The following is a 26,706-nucleotide window of genomic DNA, read 5'->3' on the forward strand; positions in this document are numbered from 1 at the left end:
AGGCTTGCATTGTGTGATCTTCACTCCTGTTCTTTAGTTCAGTAGGGTCGAGCTGTGTGATTAGTAAAGTAGTGAATGTGCTGCTCTGACGGGTTCCTCTCACCTTCTCTTCCTCCGTCCGTCTTTGGTCCGGGGAAATGGAATCTGCGGTTATTGATATTAATAGCACACAGGATCTGTGGCGGGTGAATGGAGGAGCAGGGCACCGAGACTTGGGAGTGGAAACGTGATATCGCAGGAGAGAATTGACAGTCCTTCTGTTTGAAAGGGTGGAAAGGAATTGGCCGTAGAAATAGCATTGCATAATCTGGCTGTAGGTTAGCCCCTTTGTGCTGTCAATGTGAGTAGGGTACATATATCCGTCTACACCGTTGCATTTTTGTGTGCTCGGAGTGAGACTGAGCAACTTCATGATTCCAACTCTCTCTTTCTCCCTGTCTGCCTCTCACTGTCCCAGCTACAACTTCTCAATTGTAGGAGAAACCATATGAAAAAGTGATTTTTTTTCTGTTTGCTTCCTGGATCAGTAGATTAGAATTTGTGTAGAGCCAGAGTGAAGTAATTTGGGTATCCAGAGGAAGGGAATGCTCTATTCAAAGAGCTCTGTTAACATTTAAATAGTGTAAAGAAATGCGCTGCCTTGTTTGTTCTGGGTTAGGAGTGAAATTCCACTTCCTTGGTATTAAAGCGGCAAAGCTCTTTCTGTGTACTCTGTGTTTTGTTCTTAGCTCAGCAAAACGTGAGGGCAGGTCCAAAGAATCTCTGGGATCAGACAGGCTGACATTCAGCAGGCTGCACTGTTGCCTTTTCAGCTTACAGGAAGAAAAAAAAAACCTCTAAAAGGGCTTGAGGGAAGTTGGGTTTAATTGGTGGGTTTTGAGCTTGTTTGCATGTCAGAAAGTGCTGTTGTTTACAGTCTATGTGAGTGTGCAATATAATGCCACAATCCTTGCCAATCGCATTGAGAGAGAAAATATGCTTGATATTTTGAAGCTGTTTTATGAGACGTAGTTACGTTTTCATTGAATCAGTCTGTCTTAATAAAGCATGAAAGAAATGAAGACAAAAATACTATTCAGTCAGCCCTTTAGTGAATCACAGCTGTAAATAGCTGCATTTGTTTCAGAATGAGTCATGCCTTATATCAGGGGTTCCCAAACTTTTTCACTCAGCCCCCCCTTTTTCAGCATTGGGGAACACATGGGTTCAAGCACTGTTCATGACACAAACTGTCCACATCCCTCTTGTTGGCTGAGAGAACATTTTAAATGTTTAAGCTCATTTCATGCAATTCTACACATTTTGTCATGGAGTGCAGAGAATATTTTGCCATGTCTAATGTGTATTCATGTGATATTTGAGTGACTCAAACATTACTACAAAATCTATGGACAAAATAACGTAGCTAATAAACGTTAGCTGACAATACAGTGCATTCGGAAGGTATTCAGACCACTTGACTTTTTCCACATTTTGTTATGTTACAGCCTTATTCTAAAATGGATGACAGAAATAAAAATCCTCATCAATCTACACAATACCCCATAATAACAAAGCAAAAACAGGTTTTTAGATTTTTTTTCAAATGTATTAAACATTTTTTTTAAATACCTTATTTACATAAGTATTCAGACCCTTTGCTATGATACTCGAAATTGAACTCAGGTGCTTCCTGTTTCCATTGACCATTCTTGAGATTTGAGATTTGGAAAGACACATGCCTGTCTATGTAAGGTTCCACAGTTGACTGTGCAGCAAAAACCAAGCCATGAGGTCGAAGGAATTGTCCGTAGAGCTCAGAGTCAGGGTTTTGTCAAGGCACGTGTCTGGGGAAGGGTACCAAAACATTTCTGCAGCATTGAAGTTCCCCAAAAACACAGGGGCCTCCATCATTCTTAAATGGAAGAAGTTTGGAACCACCAAGACTCTTCCTAAAGCTGGCCGCGGGGCCAAACTGAGCAATCGGTGGAAAAGAGCCTTGGTCAGGGAGGTGACCCATAACACGGCGGTCACTCTGACAGAGCTGCAGAATTCCTCTGTGGTGATGGGAGAACCTTCCAGAAGGACAACCATCTCTGCAGCACTCCACCAATCAGGCCTTTATGGTTGAGTGGCCAGACGGAGGCCCCTCTTCAGTAAAAGGCACAAGACAGCACGCTTGTAAGATGGAACTCTTTGGCCTGAATGCCAAGCATCACTTCTGGAGGAAACCTGGCACCATCCCTAGGGTGAAGCATGGTGGTGGCAACATCATGCTGTGGGATTGTTTTTCAGCGGCAGGGACTGGGAGTCTAGTCGGAATTGGGGGAAAGATGATGGAGCAAAGTACAGAGAGCCTTGATGATAACTTGCTCCAGAGCGCTTAGTACCTCAGACTGGGGACCAAGGTTCACCTTCCAACAGGACAACAACCCTAAGCACACAGACAAGACAACACAGGAGTGGCTTCGGGACAAGTCTCTGAATGTCTTTGTGGCCCAGCCAGAGCCCGACTTGAACCCGATCAAACATCTCTGGAGAGAACTGAAAATAGCTGTTCAGCGACGCTCCCCATCCAACCTGACAGCGCTTTGGAGGATAAGCAGAGGAGAATGGTGTCATGCCTGCTCCCGCTTTCCCTCCCTGGCGCTTGAGGGTGCCAGGCTGCCCAGGACTACGCACTCCTGCCACCATCATTATGCACACCTGCTCCCCTCGTCACGAGCATCAGCGATTCATTGCACTCACCTGGACTCAATCACCTGTGTTATTTCCTCCCTTATATCTGTCTGTTCCCCAGCTCTGTTCCCCGCTTCAGCATTAATTTGTCATTTTGTTACCCAGTTCTGATGCTGTTCCTGTCCTGTTCCATGTCTGTGCTGTATTAAATGTTCACTCTCTGTACCTGCTTCTCATCTCCAGCGTCGGTTCTTACAGAATGCTGAAGCCATCAAATGAAGCATTGGGGAGTGCTGGCTTTTTGGTCTTGGTGGTGACACCGATGGAACCAGGGTGGTGCCTCAGCTGGTTCATCAGGCTTCCACACCCCAGCTGGCTCGAGAGGTTTCCTTGCCCCGTTTGTCTCGGCAGGCTCTCATCCCACGTCATGCCTCAGACGGATCGTCAGGGTTTTACACCCCAGACGGATCATCAGACTCCCACATCTCAGCCAGCTCGCCAGGCTCCCTCGTCCCAGCGGGATCATCAAGCTCCACGTCTCAACCGGATCGTCAGGCTCCTACGCCTCAGCCGCTTCGCCAGGCTTCTACACCCCAGCCGGCTTGTCCAGCGCCCATGCCTCGGCCGGCCCGTCAGGCTCGCCCAGGAGGGGGGCTTCTGTCACGCCTTCTCCCGCTTTCCCTCCCTGGCGCTCGAGGGCGCCAGGCTGCCTAGGACTACGCACTCCTGCCACCATCATTACACACACCTGCTCCCCTCGTCACACGCATCAGCGATTCATTGCACTCACCTGGACTCAATCACATGTGTTATTTCCTCCCCTGTAGCTGTCTGTTCACCGCTTCAGCATTAATTTGTCATTTTGTTACCCAGTTCTGACGCTGTTCCTGTCCTGTTCCATGTCTGTGCTGTATTAAATGTTCACTCTCTGTACCTGCTTCTCATCTCCAGCGTCGGTTCATACAAATGTGAGAAACTCTCCAAATACAGGTACCAAGCTTGTAACGTCAATCCCAAGAAGACTTGAGGCTGTAATCACCGACAAAGGTTCTTCAACAAAGTACTGAGTAAAGGGTCTGAATACTGAATGTTATTTTTCAGTTTTTTATTTGTAATAAATTTGCAAGCATTTCAAAAAAACAGTTTTGTTTTGTCATTATGGGGCATTGTGTGTAGATTGATTGGGGGGAAAAACGAATTAATCCATTTTAGAATGTGGAAAAAGTCAAGGGGTCTGAATAGTTTCAGAATGCACTGTAGCTTTCGAAGGTCTGCAATGACTGACATGACGAGAGGAAAACTGATGATGCACTACCCAATTTCGAAATGACACCTTGTGCATTTTACTATTCAGAGCACATACAGTGGCTCTTTGAGTATGCAAAAAAAATGAAAAAATTGTAGTATGCGACAACCGAGTATACTTTAAATGCCCTGATGTCATATTCATTTTGGCTTTGACAACAGATGATCAGTTACACATGGGGATGCGCTACCGAAATCAATGAATAGCGATAAAGAATGCAATCGCACATGACGCATTCTCAGTGTGTGAAAATAGAATAAGTTATAGTATGTGAATTTTCAAAAATCGAGTTTGGTTTAAATGCCAGGATGTTATACTCATTTGAGCTTTTCATCTATTAGAATTTGATGCTCAGTTTTCCACAATGTGTTGGAAAAGGTGGGATGGCTACAAGTGACAGGCCCTAGTTCTCTTCAAGTAGCCAAACAACAAAACTAGGCTACTTGATTGGGAAGATTCCGAATAGCGAAGCTTCTGCGGTGGTGTTAAAATGTACAGTGCCTTGCGAAAGTATTCGGCCCCCTTGAACTTTGCGACCTTTTGCCACATTTCAGGCTTCAAACATAAAGATATAAAACTGTATTTTTTTGTGAAGAATCAAAGTATTAACTTTACAAAGTATTAACTTAAGGGGGCTGAATAATTTTGCACGCCCAATTTTTCAGTTTTTGATTTGTTAAAAAAGTTTGAAATATCCAATAAATGTCGTTCCACTTCATGATTGTGTCCCACTTGTTGTTGATTCTTCACAAAAAAAATACAGTTTTATATCTTTATGTTTGAAGCCTGAAATGTGGCAAAAGGTCGCAAAGTTCAAGGGGGCCGAATACTTTCGCAAGGCACTGTAGTTTTTGTTCCCCTTAAAATGATCACGAATATTGCATCGTAGGCTACATCTTTGAAAACAGAAGTCTATTATGATTCGTTTAAGTGAATTTCTGTTTTTTAATTGAAAAGTGTTTCTTGGCCTTTTGTCAGAGCTTTTAAACTAAATAGTTGATTTCTGAATGTGTCTGCAACGGGGACTTGGCTGCGTTATTGATGTCATGTTAATCAGGCCTTTTGATTTGAACACATGGATTGTTTTAGTTTTGAAAGCTAGACTAACTATTTAATTTATGGATCAAGCCTTAGCAGTCATTCTGATCTCGTTCCCAATGATCAATGCTTTACTTTATTATGTTGTGGTTCTGAATTTACGATGCACCCGTCTGTCTGTCCATGGTTTTTTTTGTGCAATAGCCTTTAGATTTGTACTAGGCTATGTCATTTAATTTATATATATGTCACAGTACTTTGGCTTCACTAACAAAATATGTTCAAATGGATCCAAAGGACCTGTTTCTGTCTTCAGTCCTTTTTAATTAGGGTAGATGGGCTATATGGGCTAGGGTATAGGTCGAATGTGATAGTCTGCCTATTACCAGCCTGAGTAGGCCTATAACTCCATTAGGTTGAATGTGGTAGTCTACCTGTAACCAGCCTGAGTAGACCTACTTTATCAGAGTTTAGAGAAGGTAATCGAATTGGAAATAAGCTGTTATCAGGCTGGTTAATTAATGCGATGCATGTCTGTTGAATTTGGAAAGATCCACCCGCACTCGGCCAGTCAGGAGCCGCTACTGCGTTGCGGCCGTGGCATACTGCATACTTTTTACTAAACGGTATGTGCTAAATAGTATGCGACGATGAGTAAGTATGTAGTACGCTAGTATGGGTATTTGGACACAGCTAGTGACTAGCAAAATCTTCGGTACACACACCCTAAAAACAAACACTAATGTCCTGAATATAGATATCACTGACTCTGCACTGCCTATCCTGTTGGACACCCTCTTACTATCCTTCCTAAGCTCTTTATATACATCCACCACCCATTTACAGAGACCAATGTTAAACCAATCCAATGCTACGTTTTGTTTTCACATAATGGTGTTTAGTTCATGGTATGATAAATAGACCAATCTGTGTAGAATGATGCAGCTAGCGTCACTAAGTGATCGAAACATGCTGGCTAGGCTGAAAGGACAGCGAGTGAGGAAACTCTGGCATGTCCTATTGACAGACAGCCATCGAGTTGGGCATCCATTAATATGGTAATGACGTGTGAAAGTTCATTAACGACCCGCCACGGAAGTAGCCACAAAAGTAGCCACAAATATCGTATTAAGCATGCTCAGAGTAATTAATGGAATAACTTTACTTTGTGGTAAATATTCATGGCCTCTTCTTTTCTGTCAGAATGGTGTGAAGAGAGTAGAGAGCTTGTCCATTAGAAGGGCTGAAGAGCTGTCCAGAGTGGATATGGGGCCTTTTGTTCGGATTGGGTGCGTTTCAGTGGAGGGGTATTAATTCATATTTTGAACATGCGATCCTGCAACAAAGCCAGAGGCAGCATTGATAACATACCTAGAACATGAGAGCATATTATAGAGCATATTTTGAAGCAGTGACCTCTCGCTAAGGGGTTCCACTTCACAGTTCTGTCTTTGTTCACATTCAAAAACATAGTCACACCACTCAAATAGTCTGAACCAAGACAAAAAAAAAACATTCCAATGAGATGAAATACTGTGTATGTATGCATACATCACAATCAAGTACAAGAATGTCCATGTAGTTGAACATAAAGATGATGCTTATTTGTTGCTACAGCAAACTCCATTTAACACAACATATGCTGTAGGAACAGAATTGGCAAATGCTTTTAAATCATAGCAGTCTTTCTGTGTCTGTATCTCTATGTCTTTCCAACAGATATGATAAGTCTTAGAACTCCCACGATGAACCCTTTTGTTGTCCTTCTGTTTCTCCTCCCCACACAACATACATGTACCGAGCTGTCCGTTCAACACTTTGGCAGCAAGCATTTTAAGATGCTCCTCCACTTTCTTTTGTCTCAGGAAGTTGTTGCGTTTTGATTCATGTTCTTAGCCGAGCCCTCTCGCTGAGCGGTAACATAACCCACCTGGGTGGGTAATCATCTCAACCAGGAGTTATTCTGTTCCCTCAAATCTCAATGGTGGAGTGTGTGATGGGCTCCACAAACCCAACTGGGCAGAGCAGCATGCGCTTGTTTATCCACACCCTCAGCTCTCGGCACCCCCACCGCTCTAAACGCTACTATTACAGCCGCGTGCAGTTTTAAATTGACACAATTATCTATTTAAGTGTTACAAGATGTGCATTATATTGCGGAGAAGGAGGGGGGGAAAAAAGCACTGACACAGTTGCTATCGGAGTTATGTTTCCTTTTTTCTCTCCAATACACATTTTCTATCATTAAAGTGATGGCACATTTATCTAAATGGATGTTATGCATTGGGTAAACTCATTTAGTTCCCTGGGCCTTTTCAGGTGATAGGGATTAATGATGTTTAGTAGTTTGAAACTGAAAATATCTGTCATTTGTCACCACTTGCCATTGATTTACGATGTCATTGATGATATGTTAATTGGAGTGTAACGAATCAGAATAGTAAGAGAGTTGTATAAGAATAGTTCATTTTTAGATAAACACGTTAGACCTGCACAAACGCCTGGCCACAGCTTTGACTGCCAAATGTGAACTTCACAAAAGAACAGTGTCAGAGAGTTGGACTTTTTTTCATATTTGGATATGCTTTAATGCTTTTATTCAAATGCTTCTGAGATATTGCCCATAGTCACTTTTCAGTTTACCATAAAAATACGATTGTATTTCTTTTTGGGGGGGGTTGAGTGCTCAGTATAGAGTGCACAGTGCATGCTGAACAGCTAGTGCGCTCCAGAATGTTCTATTATTCCAGTAAGCATATGACAGGTTGTGCTCTTCCACCAGGTGGAGTCATCTTTGACAACGGCAAGGAATATTTAACAAAAAATGGTCTTGCAAATAAATGGTTCATTTTCATTTAACAGCCTCATTATTCGCTTTATTGTCCTCCACAGCTACAGTATAGTGAACGACTGTACTTACGGTATCCACCAGATGGAAATGTACAGATGCGGTAGACGATGAGCCTAGGATAGCTACGTGTGACTTGTAGCCTTCTGTTTGATGCTGATGGTTACACAGAAGGTAGACTCTATACATTTACAACCACTCTGAGAAGAGTCTGAAGATTTGTGACACCATTAAAAGGAAAGACAAACAAAAACAGCTGGATGGAAAGACAAAACATTCAACTTCTTTATAATTACCCAGGAAAAGTGTTATACCTGTTTATTGTATAATTGTGATGAATCCTGATCATTAGCAATAGAAACAGTTGAGTGGCCTCATACAGCAAACTGTACTAATAAACATTGATTTTGTCTGTTTATCTTTCAGCCATTTTATTTGTGGGGATTGCTGATGACAAATGCAGTAGTTAGTGGCAGTGATTATTCAATAACAACCTCTAATTCCCATGTCCTCTTTCTTCAGGGCAAGGAGGCTGAAGTCACTACGCTGGAACTGAAGATTGCTTTAAACAAGCAAGTCCTTCTAGAAGGTAAACACACAATTATTCATTAGATTACAAACTCAATGTTGAGGGTGAATGTTGTATCAGATTGGCTTAATAAATAACCTGCTGCAGTCTGGTTGCCTTGTTTGTACATTTGGTGAAACAAAAACCTTGCTCTGAAGGTTCACTGTCAAACATTTGAAAATCTACACGGTGACTAAGTGTTGACATCTCTCATCACGATCATGCTACGATGTATCTATGCATGACTTATTTTAGTTGATGTTGTACAGTTTGTTATGTAAGCAGAAGATGAGGTCTGTAGTGTGTAGTAGACTTGTAGAGAGATCAGATATACGGTATATCTTAGAGTGCAAATACAGGTAGGTACATATCTGAGTCGTTCATGTTTATGGACTCACCAAAGGGCATTTGACTGAAAAGCAGTTATTGGCATGGAATTTCTATGTTTCCCCTCAGTACTGTCTCTCAGTCATGATATAGTATATCACAGTTCCTTGTGAGAAAGAGTAGATTAATACATGGTTACATATCTACTGATTATTTAGCCAGGTGACCTTGTGTACCTTTTTGAAAGCTTCCCTTTCATGGATCTCTTGGTGGATCAGTGTGATGTGTGTGCTCCTCACAACCCTGTCCATATCTCAACGCGTTGTGGCCCCAGGATGTGAGCAGGGAGGCTGGAGTGATCCAGTGGGGCGAGGATGGGGGTGTTAACACATCAGGAGCTCTGGGCTTCAGAGGAGCAGCGTGTCTGTGTTCTGTCTCTCACCGCCCAACAGACAGCGATGGGTTTTACCATCCCAGCCCTTCAGCTCACAGCTAAAAGGGAGGGGCACAAACCCAGGTTTAGTCCTATAGACTGTTAACAGGGAGATGCCAGCCTACTTCCATAATATTATGTTGTGGCTAACCGCCATAGGCCAACACTACATAGAATTCAAAGGTCTTAACTGTAAGTCCCACAGTGTGTAAAGTTGTGACAATCAGCTTGAAGTCTTATTATATTTGTGGAAATTGAGAGACAACTAAATTATTTGGAAGGGAAATAGGTTCACCAACAATCAAATATGTTCCTGTGGTAAGTTCAGATGGACTCCACATGTATAGAGTCAATTTCACGCCTTAAGTATTGAATTAATAATAAAACATATGATAAAACCTTTCACTACGGCTGGCAGTGACTAGCTACAGGCATGCAGTCTTGCATTTCATTCTTTTTGGCTAGCTATTCAGCCAGCCAACTAAGCTAACGTACCTCAGAATTGTCACGGGTCAATAATGAACAGATATTGGAAGCGTATCTATCTAATACATTTCATGACAAACCATGTAACTAGATAGGTAAACATATTAGTTAAATGGGTAGAAATAGAATAGAAAAAAAGCTACCCTCCCCTGTCTATCCTGCTCAGTGATTGGGTTAGGATGAACTGTCACTCCAAAACTGGTGGACCAATGGAGACGCATTATCTACACCTCCCTCTAAACCCCACCTTCACAATTTTTTGGGTGCCAAAAGCGTAAGCAAAGAAACAGAAGACGAAAGCAAAGATCAGAGTAAGGCTAAATGGATTCGATAGGGTTGGTTGTTGGAAAAGTTTTGCTCACACTTTTTAAAATTTTTATTGCTTTTGATATCATTCTTTATATTTACAATTCAAAAATGTAGGCTTTCAATTATTTTGTTTGATCTCAACATCCATTATTTCACGTTTCCACAAAAATATCATTTTTACATTTTTCATATTTACTATTTATTTGACTTTGAATTCAATTCTAAAGGCATGAAATTGACCCCATACACATGACATAACTCTTTAATTGTAATATTTAAATAAGGTTGTGCGTTTCTCACGGTCAGAGGAGGAAGTGAGTGTTGTGTTTGCCATGCCTCCTCCCAGAGGAGACTGGTGGGAGGAGCTATAGGAAGACAGGCTCACTGAAAGACTGGAATTGAATTAATGGAACAGTATCAAACACATCAAACATTTGGAAACCACATGTTTGACTCCATTGATTCCACTCCAGCCTTTGCAATGAGCCCGTCCTCCTATATCTCCTCCCACCAGCCTCCTCTGCTATCACCCCAGTGTGCTAAACAGCCATATACCCCTATTTGATCGAGTTCAGCCAATCACTTCTCCATTTGGAAAGAGATCCTCGGACCAAAGGGGTATTTATCTTGACTGCATTCTCTGCTCAGTGTTCTGAAGCAGGTCCTCTCCAGGCCCACAGCACAACTGCTTTCTCCAGATGTAAGATCAGGACTGAAACCTTTCAAATTATTTAGTAATTCATGTTAATGTGCCAAAACCAGCCTAATTATTGACACAACTTTCCAATGCGATTTTGTGGCAGTTTATAGGATTAACATGCTTCAGTCTTTAAAGCCGTTTTTAAGTGCAATGTAAACGGAAAAGATACTCTTATTTTGGGATTGAGAAACGGTGTGTGTGTGTTTGTCAGTGCTCATGTATGTAGGTCTGCACATGCTTGTCATTTCTTTATTCGTTTAAGGATTAGGAATCAAAAGCAGTCTGACAAAGGCGTTGATAACAGTAAGGATGACTCTTGATCAGATAGTTCAGTTATCACTATGCCTAATGGTGTTCAGGTTCAGAGCATGCAGGTCTTATTTTCTCTGCCTATTTCCACGTGTTGGTGGTGCTGAAGTCAACAGACGATGATGCTCTATTAGAAGATGAAGTTCTCCCTCAGAAGATCTGTGTATGTTTCTGTTTCGCTGCCTTTTTGAAATGTTTTTGTTTCTGTTTGAGCTTCATCTGAAGAACATGTCATTACAAACAGTTGGCTGCTTACATTACCCGCCACGCTGCTGTGGTTCTGAACGCTTCTGAAGATCAAGTTACTTTTCTAATCTGCTGCTTTTTATAGGAGTATTATAAGGAGAAAAAAAAGACAATTCACGAGTCCTACCAAAGAAAGGTCGCACGTGGAATGTTGCATGTTGGGAAGAAGACAGCTCATGTAGTAGTTCTCTTGACTGTATGTATAAAAAGTCATTTAATTTCTTTATATCAGCATCAAGCTGAAAAAATTGCCATGTATTACAGGGTTGGCAAGCTTCTAATTCTGTGGCATTTACAGCTGGCTGTGTTTCCATGCATTTATAACACTTTGATTCTTAAGAGTTCCTTTAATCGCTTTTGCCCTGCTCCGAACATAATAAACAACTTGCTGTTGCTAAAGTGCCACATGGGGGAGATTGCTAACAAGAACGTTAAACGTTTCTGCCACAAGCAGTTTTGTCACTGTGTTTTTCATGCTCTCTAACTACAGTAATCTACTCTCTCAGTGCGTGGCTGCAGTACGGTGGTTAAAAACGCCGACAGGCAAAATAGCTGCGAGGCTTCTCTAGTCGACTGTCTAGCTGTATGAAAGTGAATTGTTGTCATTGATGGGTCGAAAAAACATTACAATGGAGACCAACATAAAAAAGCAACACTGGGTTTTTATTTTGACCTGTGTATCTAGATGACAGGATATCCCAGAGCCTACTAAACACCCACCTGCCCTCTGTCTTCTCTCTATCCCCAGTCACAGCACAGCAGCTCTTATCAGAAGGGACTCTGGGAGATATCCCAGCTCATTTTTGTCCGGCTAAACGGGTTGCACTGGTAAATGTATGCTGTATTCAGAATACAGCATGTCACAGTGAATAGAGCCGTATTATGTTCTCTTGCGTCTCCTGCACTTATACTTCTTGTAAAGTAGAAAGAATTGTACTGATCGTGTTATCTTAGATGTGTTATCTTGAAGCTACTTAAAATAAATACCTTTTTAGGGGGAAATGTTTGGCTAGTTTCAATCTATTTTTCTATCAGCAGCACACAGACATACTTGTTTCTTTTTGTGGTTTGGGACATATTGATGTATAAAATCGTCTCTTTCTGGGAGATTGAAGACCTTTTATGATGTCAGGCTGCTATCAGGTGCAGACGTGTAACGTGACAGAGTCAGAGTCCCCGTGTGAGATTAACTGCGGCGACAGTAGTAAGCAAATTCCACCCGCAGATTAGTCTTTTTACAGGAAAACGAAAAGAAAATCACAAAAGTGAGTGTAAAATCTCCAAAATATTTTGGCCTGCTCCTACCACCTCGAAAAATGTGAAATTGAAATGAATCAGTTTGATTGATTTTAAGTCTTAAATGTTCAGACAAATTATTACCACCGGGTGGCGCAGTGGCTCTGTCGTAACCGGCCGCGACCGGGAGGTCCGTGGGGCGACGCACAATTGGCCTAGCGTCGTCCGGGTTAGGGAGGGATTGGTCGGTAGGGATCTCCTTGTCTCATCGCGCACCAGCGACTCCTGTGGCGGGCCGGGCGCAGTGCGTGCTAGCCAAGGTTGCCAGGGGCACGGTGTAGCCTTCGACACATTGGTGCGGCTGGCTTCCGGGTTGGATGCGTGCTGTGTTAAGAAGCAGTACGGCTGGTTGGGTTGTGAATCGGAGGACGCATGACATTCAGCCTTCGTCTCTCCCGAGCCCGTACGGGAGTTGTAGCAATGAGACAATTGGATACCACGAAATTGGGGAGAAAAAGGGGTAAAATTAAAAAAATTATAATAATTATTACCTATAACTTTTTGAGAGGGTCCAGGCCAGCAACACCCATATTGATATTACCATATTAAAGAAATGGTGATATAGATGCAGCCGTTGAGAGGTCTGATTAAAGCAGCTACTTTTTCCCAGTTATATCGAATTCATATTTTCTGACTTGTTCTACGCATACTATGGAGAATTTTGGGAGCTATTTGGGAGCTATTTCTGGGCTTTGCAGTTAGGCTTAGTTTTATGGGAACGGAGTGCAGAGAAAATAATAACTCTGGAGCGAAGAAAATTTCAAAAAGTGCCTATGTTGAGTTGATCATCTTGGTTCTTATTTGGACATTTTTGACATTGCTGAATTCACTTCATGGTCAATATCACTTTGGCAGTCCTTCGGGCTCTCCATTTATTTGAGAAAACAAATCCCTTTTACGGATAAAGCACCTGGTGTGGCTACTTAATGGAATGGCTTTAGAGTTATGTAAATAAACAGCTTGCATTTTCGGTGTGAGATTAAGAGGACTGGGAAGGCTGCTAGAGAGCGTGAGTATGGAGGGAGAGATAACTAAACAAATAAAGTTGACACATGGAATACGTTTTTTTTTTAGGGGGGGGGGGGGGGGCACTCAATGTATGGCGTTCTAGTTAGATGTTACCTTTTGGTTGCTAGGGCTTGGTGAACTGTTAGGTTGTCTAGACTCTTTCAACAGCCGCAATGTCTTAGAAAGGCCCATGAGTCTGAGACGCAAGACTTGGGTTGGCTGGGTTTGGGTATTGGTTACAACCAATGAGTTGTATTAAGGGGAGTTAGATTTGTACAGTTTAACACTAGAGTAACTTGGCCCCTGTTGAGGTAGCAGTGGGTAACCATTAATGGATTGAGGATGTAGCCATGTCTTCTGTTTAACCTTGAGAAGATAACCAGAACCATGACAGGGAGTGAAAGGAGAGGAGAACAAGTGACCACTGAAACAAAGTAGTATGAGTGTTATATTACATTCAAATAGCTCCTCATGCTGTTTAGATTAGTGAGAAATGGAACCCTCTGACCCAAACATATCAAATAATATCCTTTTTAGTTTATTCAGCTGCAAGTTTGCCAAACTGCTCTAATTCACGTCATACATCGTTGCCAATTAAGTTCTCCTCTTGTTCCACTTGTTGGATTGGCAAATAAATTAGAATGTTAAAATATTTAAAATGTTGAATTAAAATTAGACAGTTAAACGACGCACACGAAGCGGAACACTTTTTTGAGAGGGAGTGGAAAGCTTTTTCATTCAAAATGGGAGTTTATTTAATGCAATCCAACAAGAAAGTCAGAGGCATTTTTAAACAAATATTTATTTACTGGGCTTTTGCACCGGTTTCAGTCTTGGCTCTTACATTGTTTTCATAGACAAAGTCTCCCTGGCCTAGGAGAAAAAAGTACAGGGCGGTACAGAGCCCTGAAAACAGGACTGACAAACACCATTAGCTGAAAAATTTCCATCTCATTGCAACTATGTTTTTGTTGACTTTACCGTACACGTCCTAATATGGTTACCTCCCTGTTAAAGCAGCCCAGCACAGAGCCAAGGGGCCCTCGCAGGGAGACGCTTTTAACTGCCACTTAGACAATAAGAAACAAATGTCACAGCGCGGCAAAAAGGCCCAGCTTTCACAGCCTTACAATACTCAACCTTCCATGGTGCTTGGCTCAGGCTGCTGTGTGATATTTATCCACTCTCCCATGTTACCTGTTGCTGTGCCCTCTCACTATATCCCCGCCAGCCAGCCTGCCTCCCCTACTCTCTCTATCTCTTTATCTCTCTCTCTCTCTCTTTATCTCTCTCTCTCTCTCTTTATCTCTCTCTCTCTCTCTCTCTCTCTCTCTCTCGCTCTCTCTCTCTGTCTATCTCTTTATGTCTCTCTCCATCTTTCTATCCCTCTCTGTCACTGTCTCTGTGTTAGCTGTTGACTGATCTGTCTCTGTTTGCCTTGTTTAGTTATTTATCAGGGGGAATAAGATTGATGTGTTTAGAGTGGCTGTTGTCTCTGCCGCAGAGCAGAGGCCAGTTCAGCTGCAGGTCATGCCCTGCCCAGGCCCCGGCCCCTATCTGATCTGCTCCCTCAGCCCGGGTGTTTGAGCTGGAGGCAGCATCTTACTGACACCAGAGGCCTTCTTATTCTCCACTCTGATGAGATCCCCCTCAGTCCACATATGGTTTGAGTCCTGAGGTACAACAACAAATCTTTATTCTTTTTTAGAGTGTTTTTCTCGTCTATAGACTGAAGATAGATAGTCTTGGCTGTGAGCTGCTGTGGTGAATGTATCGAACTGTCAATGGTTCTGTCACAATAGGCTTTGACTGATACCTGTCGCTCAGCTCCCCTAGAGGACATTGAGAATCCTTTCATTCATTTTATATGTAACATCGCTCTACTCAGTCTTCCCAGACCTGTACCCTGTAGGTAGTATTACCATATTCCATTGGTGGATTAGGTGGTAGGTTAAACTAGCCTATGATTTCAGATGCATTTCTTTCTTTTCCCTTGTTGGTTAAAGATGTTGGCAGCCTCACCTCAATCCTAAAATCCTCACGTTTATGATATTTGCCCAGCATGATCTGTGCCCATGGATGAATGGGAAGATGGGACATGTGGAATGTTGAAGGTCAGTGTCCATGATTCACACAGGGATAGAGCGTAAGAATCCTTGTGAAAATACTTGGGCCGGGATCAAACAGATGTTATGTGATATATTCTTAACATTGACCTTTAAATGCATTTCTCTCTTTTTAGTAGCTTGTTCCATATGTTTAGGAAGACCAAAGTGGAGTGAGCCTTTAAAATACATTTAATTCAAATGGCAAGTAATTTTTTTTTTTTTTAATGTGTCTACATTTTGGGGGTTTGTAAGTGGCAAAGTAATAGGTTTCAGAATCATTACATAACTTGTTTGAAAGTTGCTATGTCTGCTCATGTGTTTAAACACAGTTTTCTAAATGAAATGAAAAAATGTAAACCATAACCACCTGGTCTCAATTATTAAGGTAGTGGGTTGTAACGTGAGTTTACCATCAATGTCCTGGTAACTAGCTGTGTTTCTACCTCACAGCATGTGAGCGAGGCGGCAGGTAGCCTAGTGGTTAGAGCATTGGGCCAGTAACCGAAAGGTTGCTGGATCGAATCCCTGGGCTGACGAGGGAAAAATCTGTCGTTCTGCCCCTGAACAAGGCAGTTAACCCACTGTTCCCCGGTAGGCCATCATTGTAAATAAGAAGTTGTTCTTAACTGACTTGCCTAGTTAAATAAAGGTTACATGTTCAGTGTTAATAATAGAGCCATTGGCCGTTTTCAAGGGATTGGTGATCAGTGGGAGATCAGAGCCGTATGAGAGAGGCTTGGTGTGTGTAATACCCAGTGAATAGGCTGTTATCAATAAAACGTCACAATACGTTGCAGAGCGTTCAATTTGACTGCTGGGGCCAAGGAGACCCCCAGCTCCGCTATAACCATTGGCCGTTTTCAAAGGATTGTTAAATAAATGTACAACTATTTGGTTTCAATATTACCTCCTGAACTACTACAGTTCAGATTATTCCACATTTAGCTCTATCATCAGTTATACAACATGTAACTGCTTGCTTTTCATGATCAGTAAACATCAATTGATCACGTATTTTCAGATATGTGAGGACAGGTGGCCTATTCATTTGGCATGTAGCTAGCTTGCTTGCTCATGTGTCATTTGGCTTGCTTCATCAGAGATTAGGCTTTTGGAAAGAGCTTGACATCGGCAAGGCCTCGGTCCTGGTAAAGTAGTCAGTGTGACAACTGTCATCACCGCTATAGATGGCAAGCAAATATAGCCACCCAAGTATATTCCCTGAAAGTTTGTATCTAGCTATATTGACATGATCTGTTGTTAGCTACTGTAGCTAGCCAATTTGATGTGGTCCATTAATCAATGTAGCCATTATGTCTGTCAGCAGTGATCGTGATAAACACTCTTAAAAACAGTGTTGAAAAGGGGATAACGTTGAAAAGGGGATAATGTTGAAATGGGGATAACGTTGGCTAAATTCGCTAGGTAAGCCTACGTTGGTTGGAGAGAAAAAAGTACATTAGGTCTACTTACCACTGTTTAGCCAACTGTATAAAGTCTCTCCCGGTAGCTTGCAACGTATACATTATCTGCTAACCGTTGGCTACATCGACAAATGTGTCCTTCTGCTGCTTGAATGGCAGATTCCACAAAGGATGGGAAATGAACCTAAACCACTCATACTTGTCTGGTATCGTTCACTTTTATTTTATAACACTCAGATATCCAATTAATAGTAGCCACTATTCAGAGATATCGTGAGGCTACCCTACGTATCTGAAATGACGTGATCAACTGATGTTTTCTGATCATGAAAAGCGCGCAGTTACTTGCTGTATAACTCGGATGATAGAGATACATGTGTGCAGTTGTTTTGCATTGAATCTGACATGCTCTTCAAGTGGGGATGATATTACAACCAAATATTTAACATTTATTTAGCAATTGCTTCGAAACGGCTAAAGGTTGTCAATGGTTTTAGCAGTGCTGTGTGTCTCCTTTGCCCCCCAGCAGGCAAATCCCCATCAGGTTGTCGTTTTATTATGAATTATTTCAAGCCTAGTTAAAAATGTACTTTGTTGTTGATGTCATTTTGGTTTTTAAGTTTGGTATTTGAAGTATTCTGCGTAACAATATTTTTTCAAAATGTTTGTTTATAAAACATTTGTGTTTCTAGTTTTCTAAAAACATTTGGTGGGGGGAAATAAAGCCTGCCCTATCTGATGCTAATGAACTTTGTGAGGAGGTTGTTTGCTGACTTCAAGGTCAGTTTCTGAGAATGGCTGCACGTTTTGTTGTAAACACATTTACAGCCAAAGATGTGTAAACATTGTATACAGGTGGAGAGGCAATACTGGTAGATTTTTTTCTTCCGTAATGACTTTCCCCCCCTGATGTGTGCTAAAAGGCAGCATGTGTGTTTGTGTTAACTTGTATTTGTGTTACAGTGAGTGCACTAGCAAAAAAAAAATGTACCACAAAGCGTAATGATGTGCCTGCTCAGAGAGAGAGAGAGAGAGAGAGAGAGAGAGAGAGAGAGAGAGAGAGAGAGAGAGAGAGAGAGAGAGAGAGAGAGAGAGAGAGAGAGAGAGAGAGAGAGAGAGAGAGAGAGAGAGAGAGAGAGAGAGAGAGAGAGAGAGAGAGAGAGAGAGAGAGAGAGAGAGAGAGAGAGAGAGAGAGAGAGAGAGAGAGAGAGAGAGAGAGAGAGAGAGAGAGAGAGAGAGAGTTGGGGTATTAAATATGAATTAATGGAATGTTGCTCAGGCACATCTTTGGGTGTAGTGTTGAAATATTAAATGTATGTTGCCGACGACCCACTGTGAAGGTGCATTTGGACTTAGTATCCTTTAATTAGAAGTGAGATATTAGCATTTCATAGGGCTTTACGCTGGGCGAGGGAATGGCCGGCACGGCCGCCGAGCCTTCATTAGCCAGCCTCTCTGCATGTGATGAGCGGCGTCATTAGCTGATGGAGTGGATTTGCCCTAGCTGTACCTTGAAAGGCACATCATTTACATACGTTCAAGGAATAAGGCCTTTAATGGATTCCTCAATGAATAAAATAAAAATGCCACTTCTTAAAATGTTCAAGAATCAGTTTCTGATAGTGTACATCAGTAGCCAGCTACTTCTTTTGTTGGATGGATGGAGTAAGGCAAAAGGGGACAAAAGAGGGAAGAAATACTGGCAAAGAGAGCTGAGATTGACTTATGTTTGAAACTTAAGGCATCGGAATTCACTTTGCGAGTCGTGTAGTGTGTCATAAATTCTGAATTAAATCAATAATGTGGGGACGTGAAAGTATAAAATCTTTGGATCAAACAGGAGAAATATGACATGCAGACTGCCTTTTGCCTCCAGACATGGGCACATAAATAAGATGTGCATGATTTGTCAGAGGAAGTGCTAGGCGTCACTCAGTGGGGGCTGGGCTGGGAGATTGAGGTGTTAATATCACCATGTTTATCAGAGGGAAAGCAGGAGAGACAATGGTTAAACTTGTGTGCGCGTGTGTGTGTGCGTGGAGTGATCAATAAAATACTAATGAGCTCCTGAAGTGGCAAGTGTGGGAAATTGCATCTTTGATCACACAGGGTTTGGGAAATGTAACCTGAGTGTGGAGCCAACCAGGTAAGAACTCCCAGTGCCACCCCTCCACATCACTCCCACCCGCCCCTGCACTCCCTGCCCGACACACAGACCTGTCGGCTGGGAAGGATCTTCCTCATCTTCTCCAAAACACATATTTATTTTGGATGTTTTCATTGAGAGTCTACACGGTGATTACAGCTGTTCATTAACAAAATTGGGTATTTGTTTTAAACTTTAACCAATCACTTTGATATGCTAATTACGGTGTAATTTCATTTGAGCCCGGTAATGATGATGCTGTTATTAAGGACATAAATGATGCAGTTAAGCTGAGAGTAATCTCATTTGCATACTGTTCATGCCAGTAAATTAAGCCCTTTCCTGCACTGCTTCAGGTTTAATTTTCCACTCCTTTTCACACAGCAGCAGCAGTATCTCTCAGCCCCGTGCCTAATATGCAGGCCAGCCTTTTTGATGTGGAGGGAGAGAGAGACACTTCCTCACACTAAATCTAGTCACAATATGTAACACATAACAGAACTCATTACTGTGTGTCTTTAATAAGTTGGGATTAATAAAACGAGGTACTTTTTACTCTTTATAGTCATACAAAAATACACTGCTCAAAAAAGTAAAGGGAACACTTAAACAACACAATGTAACTCCAAGTCAATCACACTTCTGTGAAATCAAACTGTCCACTTAGGAAGCAACACTGATTGACAATAAATTTCACATGCTGTTGTGCAAATGGAATAGACAACAGGTGGAAATTATAGGCAATTAGCAAGACACCCCCAATAAAGGAGTGGTTCTGCAGGTGGTAACCACAGACCACTTCTCAGTTCCTATGCTTCCTGGCTGATGTTTTGGTCACTTTTGAATGCTGGCGGGTGCTTTCACTCTAGTGGTAGCATGAGACGGAGTCTACAACCCACACAAGTGGCTCAGGTAGTGCAGCTCATCCAGGATGGCACATCAATGCGAGCTGTGGCAAGAAGGTTTGCTGTGTCTGTCAGCGTAGTGTCCAGAGCATGGAGGCGCTACCAGGAGACAGGCCAGTACATCAGGAGACGTGGAGGGCAACAACCCAGCAGCAGGACCGCTACCTCCGCCTTTGTGCAAGGAGGAGCAGGAGGAGCACTGCCAGAGCAAGATGACCTCCAGCAGGCCACAAAGGTGCATGTGTCTGCTCAAACGGTCAGAAACAGACTCCATGAGGGTGGTATGAGGGCCCGACGTCCACAGGTGGGGGAAAAAAAGTATTTAACAAGAATATTTCATTCATTCAGATCTAGGATATGTTATTTTAGTGTTCCCTTTATTTTTTTGAGCAGTGTATATCTGTGCCCCTTGTACCCCATGTTCATGTTTTTGGCATGTTTCATCCCCCACCCGAAAAACATTACAACCATTACAACCTGTAAAGCTATAATGATGTCCCGAGAATCAGCTGAGCCTTCAGTCTTAATGGTTGGCTTTCCAGTTACATGTTGATCATACAGTAGATCTCTTCAAAGGGTTGATTGTATCTTGATATTCTTCCTTTGAAAGAAGATGAATGAAAAGATGATTTTTATGTCCATGTTTTTTTTCCTTCTCCAAATGACCCTTTATCATTAGATAATGATATAATGCATTCATGGAAAATGGTGACAGGTGTGTGCATACATGTTGTTCATGTCCACAAACAAGTGGCACACAATTCTTTCTCTGAAGGGAAATGACCTGAAACGACCGTATTATTCTTAAAGGGATCAATGGAAAGAGTGTTCACAGAATCACAACATAGGTAATTGTTGAAGGCGGTTTGGTTCCTTCATTAGAGAAGCAGTAGCTCATGGTCTCTCATTGTGTATTGTTTGCTCTGTGAGGGTAAACATGTTTGTCACACAGAGGTGTATTTATGCTGATCAAACAGTTCAGCCAGGGGATTGCCAATGCCAAGGTCTTTTGGCTCCTTTCAGAGATGAACGCCCGTGCTGCACAAACCTCCCTTACGATTCGAAAACGTACCCTTTTGTCTTTCCCTGAAAGCATCACGTCCAGCTCCAACACGGCATCTCCTTTGTATTTTGAAGGCGGGGGGGGGGGAACGCATTTTATGGAGTTAACACTGACAATAGAATTGCCCTTCAGCAAGAATGCTTTTCCGTTTTGTACCATAAAGAATATTATTTTTCTGCCAGCCAATTTTCTCTGTTAGTCTCTAATTGGCTACATAAATCTCTGGCGTTGAGGGTGAAGAATGTTGCGGTGTCACAGAGTGTAATCTTCACCCTTATTTACCAATTCATTAAGATTCATTGATGCAGGATCGGCGAGAGGAAATGACAGCATAAATCAGACCTCCAACATAATGACCCTAATCAGTTGGGAATTGCAGAAAATGTCATCATGAACTATGTCCTTGTATTAGTGCCACTGTACATTGTCATTGCGCTGCTTTATGAGTGGGACGCATCCTCCTGACATCGGGCTGTATTTAACCAAAAAGAGTTGTTAAAAACTGATTCCATTAAAGCGCTGAGATTCATACAAGGTCTTTCAGTATTTAGCCCGGTGCCCTTTACCTTCAATTTAACTGCTTAACGGAAGGCACGTACCCCTCCTTTTTAACCCACCGTGTCCTCTCTCTGGAAAGCTAGAGCTTATAAAATAATGACACAACCCAGCACGGTAACGTCTAGGAGACACAGCACCTGAGGATGCAGTGGGAGGGGTCAGGAGTCTGACCACTCCCATGCCAGAAGCAATGAATGGGGTGCCAACATGTATTTGGTCCTTTGTCCTGATTGGTTAATGGCCACCCATTACTTATCCAATCAGTTGAAAGAAGCCATTAACGAATGTGCTTGAGGTGGATATTGTTTAGTTACTGTCAAGATAACACTGCTTTTTCTGCGGTTTTCCACACAATTGCATTGATTTGAACTTGAGTAGAATGACGTCCTCATCTCATAGAATTTAGTAGCAGCATCTTGGCTCATTGGAGGCCATTGAGATTCATTATTTGTAATATGTTCTCTTTCTGTCTAAACTTGTGGTTAGCACTCTGGGCCTAAATGATCGCTTGACTGCAATTAAACTGGTCCCACACATTACTTTCTGTATAATCCTCCAACTCAAGCACTTTCAGAATGGAATTGTATTGATTCTGTTATGTGTTTATTAGAATACCTCACACACGTTGGGCAATAGTTAAATATTAAGTTTCTCTCATCACGCGAGATAACTATTGAAGCCAAATGCCCATTGCATTTCCTTGCCATTATTTGTGTATAAAGGTTAATGATTGTGGCTGGCAATCAAAAGCTGAACTTTATCTCTGTGTAACTAACTCCAAACAAAGGAACTGGGTGATAAGCACCTGTACTGCACTGTACTCAGCAGTGACACATTTTACACCGTTTGAGTATTGAACACAGCTCAGTGTATGTGGTAAGACTAATGTAGCAGGGGGGAGACTGAACTCTTGTATTTACTGCTGTTGATGATAACGATGCTATTGAATAGTGGGGTAATAGACAGTGTCTGTACCTAACGCTGCCAGGAACCTTTTCCAACAATGATATAACTGTAGAAAGTTGCAAAGACTCAGAGTTGTCAATGCACATCAGCAAGTGGGTAAGTTTACCCCCCCCCCCCCCCCCCCAAGACAGTGTTTCTAATAATATGGCCCTCATATGGTTTAGGAACAGAGCATTAATTAGATAAGTTCATAGGCTAAACTTCCTTTCCCTAGGAAAATGCATCTGACACATTTCCTCCTTGCAAGTCCACATTTCCACCCCCTTGGGAATGGGCCTTGCATGAATTCTAGTAAAAATGATTAAAAATATATGACACACTTTTTAAGTAATGTTAAAACAATAAGCGTTTTTACAGGTCCCATAGGATGCGGAGAGATTGAAGTCTGTGTTTTTCTTTCGGCGTGTGTGTTTGACAGTTCTAATTGGTAAGATGAGCTTGAGGGCAGCGAGGCCTGCTTTTCCCACGCATTGGGTCTGGTCAGGAAAGAGGCCCACGTCTCTCGATGTCTGTCCTCTCGCTGCAGTGTTAATCGGTGTGAGCCTCGTGTGAGTGAGATTATCAAAGTCAAATGAAGGAGAGTCGTTGAGGAATGTGTGGTAAACCACTCCTAAAAGCAGTTCACATCACACCAGTACTTTTCCATTCATGTACTACCGTTTTGAAAGTCGTTTCTGTTTACTTAATCTCAATTGGCCGTTGTGTACTAAAAATACTGTGCCCTGCCTTACTTTTGCACATTCCGTCATTGTCTCTGCTTAGCAGGCCTGTACGTTTTGGTGTATATGGGAAGGCTTCATGCCAAGGAGACAAACTGTTTGGTGTATTTTCTGAAATGATGTATCTACTTAGCCTCCCTACTGGAGAGTGTGCCTTCTGCTCCCATCCTTGTTGTTCATTTATCTGAGCTTGTAATGTGGTAATAGGTTCATATTCATATGAATCATCATCCTCAGTATCAGTGGATGTCAAGCCCATTTCTCTGTATAAAGTGTAGTAATACATTTGAATCAGAATTTTACGCTTGAGGATCCCATTATATTCTTCACAATGTGTCATAAATATGTGTTTGGGCTCTTCCCTTTGCCCTCGCTATATGGGGGTAAATGGGTTTGGGGCATAACTGAAATGAGAATGAAGGTTGTTTGGGAGGTGAGATGAGACAGGAAACTAAACACTCAGGGGTAGCTAGGCCTCACTGACTGGATTCACATGAGCAGATGGCAACTTGTATGCATGAAACATTCATGAACAAGGTGACGTGCAGCTTGAAATTGCCCGCACCAATTTCTCTTTTGTGCTTGTTGTAATCGTTACCTGTTTCTGAATAGTTTATTATTTGCTCTAACATGAATGGCGTAACACAGATCTCACACTGTGTGTGTTTGACTCAAAGTCAAACCAATATTCTTTTATTTGAAAGAAATCGATTCAGTATTCATTGTATAACTACAGTATTCATTCCAGTATTATATGGGTAAATTATGGGGCACCTGCAGTTAAATTTGTCGGATGAAAACAACATTGCTTGTTTTTCCGTCGACCTGTCTTGTTGTTATTGGGAACAGCTTCTGGGTTCCTCAGACATCCTTTGTTGTTTCCAAACCCTATTTACTGAATAATTAAAGCAGGTAAATGTTTAACATGTTTTACAAGTTTCTTGCTGTGGTGTCGTTGAAGACACTCTGTGTTGGGTCTGTAGTGAAAGTGTCTCTACTGCCGTGTTTTCCCTCAATCCTGATGCCTCGATCAGACCGACAGCTTCGTCTCAGAGCATTTTGTATTATTCTCTAAATAAATCTGACACTCCATTTAGTATGATATGTTACGTTTCATATGGTATGTATTCATTTGCGGATGTCCATCACCCATTTTGTATGTAATGAATTACAATTTGTATTATATGTTACAAATTTGCAAAAACGTAGAATATGTTACGCATTTGCTAAGTTTATGATATGTTACGAATTCTAGCTAGGTGCCAATGTTAGCTAGCTGGCTAACGTTAGTTAGGCTAGGGGTTAGAGGTTTGGGTTAAGATTAGGTTTAAGTTTAGGAGTTAGGCTAAAAGGGTTAAGGTTAGGGGAAGGGTTAGCTAACATGCTAAGTAGGTTGAAAGTAGCTGAAAAGTTGCTAATTAGCTAAAATGCAAAAGTTGTGTGTGATGAGATTCGAACTTGCAATATTTAGGTTACTAGACAATCGCGTTATACACTACTTTCATTTTGTTATACGTTACTCACCAAAAGTAACATATCATACTAATTTGAATATCCCAGATTTAAGTTTACTATGTTGCATCTAGTCTATGAGACCAGGCTGTGCACCAATACCAGCTAATCAATTCTACAGTCAAATGTTTTTCATTATGTAATCCAACATTTGTACTGGATATGTGTGCAACAAAAGTTCAACAGTCCCCCATTGTTACTATTCCTATCAACTCCCGAGTGGCGCAGTGGTATCAGTGCAAGAGGCATCACTACAGTCCCTGGTTCGAATCCAGGCTGCATCATCTCCGGCCATCCGATAGGGGCGGCGCACAATTGGCCCAGCGTCGTCCGGGGTAGGCCGTCATTGTAAATAAGAATTTGTTCTTAACTGACTTGTCTAGTTAAATAAAGGTTCCGTTTAAAAATCAAGTCTACGCAGACAATTGGATGCATATGTTGGAATTATCAAACATACAGTATGCACCACACAGAATGCACTGCAACTGCCTCTGCAATGCCATGCTGCAAGACAAACGCAGCGTTCCATTTGAAATTAATGTACTTCTGGTATACCAAAACACATTCACACTTAAGGTTTGATCGAGGCTAGAGGAGGCTCTCTTCACCAGCCCACAACACCCTCCTCACCTCCGTCCACCCCCTCTTCGTTCACATTCATGGTGGCCGCCAGGCCAGCAGCTGTAACACACCACCTTAATGCTTCTTCAAATGTCAGGAGAATGACTGTTTGTTTGTCTTGAGTTTTCCCCAGCCATTTATTCTAGCTGGCTCTGCATTTGCATCGACCTTGATTTTCTAAGCCTGGCCCCTTTCTCCTCCCAGAGCCTGTTTACATTAGGCCTGCCCTGAGTGTCACCTATGAAATCTGTTGCTCATTCCACCTGGTTAATGTTAAATTGGTCCTGCAAAGAGATGTTTGTTCATAAACACAAACCCCCCCGCTCCCCCTGTTTACTGTAGCCATGGCAGCAATCAGTTATTAAACAAATAGCTGCTTTGTTTGCTGGTGTGAGTGGCTGGTTATCCCCTACAAGGTCTGGAAGGAACTTTTTAAAAAGCTTCTGTTGTGTCTCTGTGAAAAAGGGGTGGAGGGATAGAGGGGAAGCCCTGTTCCTACAATGTTGTAACAGTCGTCTTGAGATATGCTTTTCTTATCTACGACTTTTGGTTGAAGTGGCTGATGAGATTAGAGGCTTGTTTGGTCTCACTGTAAAGTCTCTGTTGGCGGAATGTCATCGGTGCCTTCAGTTTTCCTTCTCGGAGAAGAGAAGGGCGAGGGATTCTTCGTTGAGTGTCAAGCGAGCCCAGATATTGTAGCAGACACTTCTGAGTGATCCACATGGTTCTGGATTACGGAGGCCTAGGCTACGTTTAAGGTAAAAACGAGGGAGGTTCAGGGACCCAGTCCAATTCCAACTGTCTGTTCTGTTCTGCTCAGTCCACTATAGGGGTTATTTTCTTTTAAATGTTTTTTTGGGGTACTATGAGAGGACTTATCACATGTTCATTCAACTATTTGTAAACAAGGTTATCAGCACTGGCATTTTTTTTGTTATTCTCATGTTTGTCTTCAGACTTATCTTCATAACATTGAGCCAAAATAAAACTGAACACAAAACTCTCAAAACCTTGAAAACCCATCCAGGGGAAGCATTATGGTGTCGTGCCACCTTGGTGCAAGCTGTTTGTGTTGTCTAGTCTAGCAACCAAGCCTAACCTAAACAGGCAGCATCGAAATGCACCTCTCCCTTTGTCTTCTCCTTTGTCTGT

The 26,706-nt window shown here is 42.1% G+C and overlaps 1 protein-coding gene across 17 annotated transcripts in view; it reads left to right on the top strand.

Annotated features, from left to right (window-relative positions):
- The window catches only part of LOC110527876 (forkhead box protein P1-B), a 205,459-nt gene that overhangs the window by 81,430 nt on the left and 97,323 nt on the right, over positions 1-26,706 (top strand). For all 17 annotated transcript variants that reach the window (XM_036983357.2, XM_090240940.1, XM_036983359.2 and 14 more), the window contains one exon: positions 8,373-8,439. The gene's annotated coding sequence lies outside the window, so the exon portion shown is untranslated. The remainder of the gene's footprint in view (positions 1-8,372; positions 8,440-26,706) is intronic.

Source organism: Oncorhynchus mykiss, chromosome 7 (genome assembly GCF_057628025.1).
Source record: "Oncorhynchus mykiss isolate SJ-2025 chromosome 7, ASM5762802v1, whole genome shotgun sequence".
Lineage (NCBI taxonomy): Eukaryota > Metazoa > Chordata > Actinopteri > Salmoniformes > Salmonidae > Oncorhynchus > Oncorhynchus mykiss.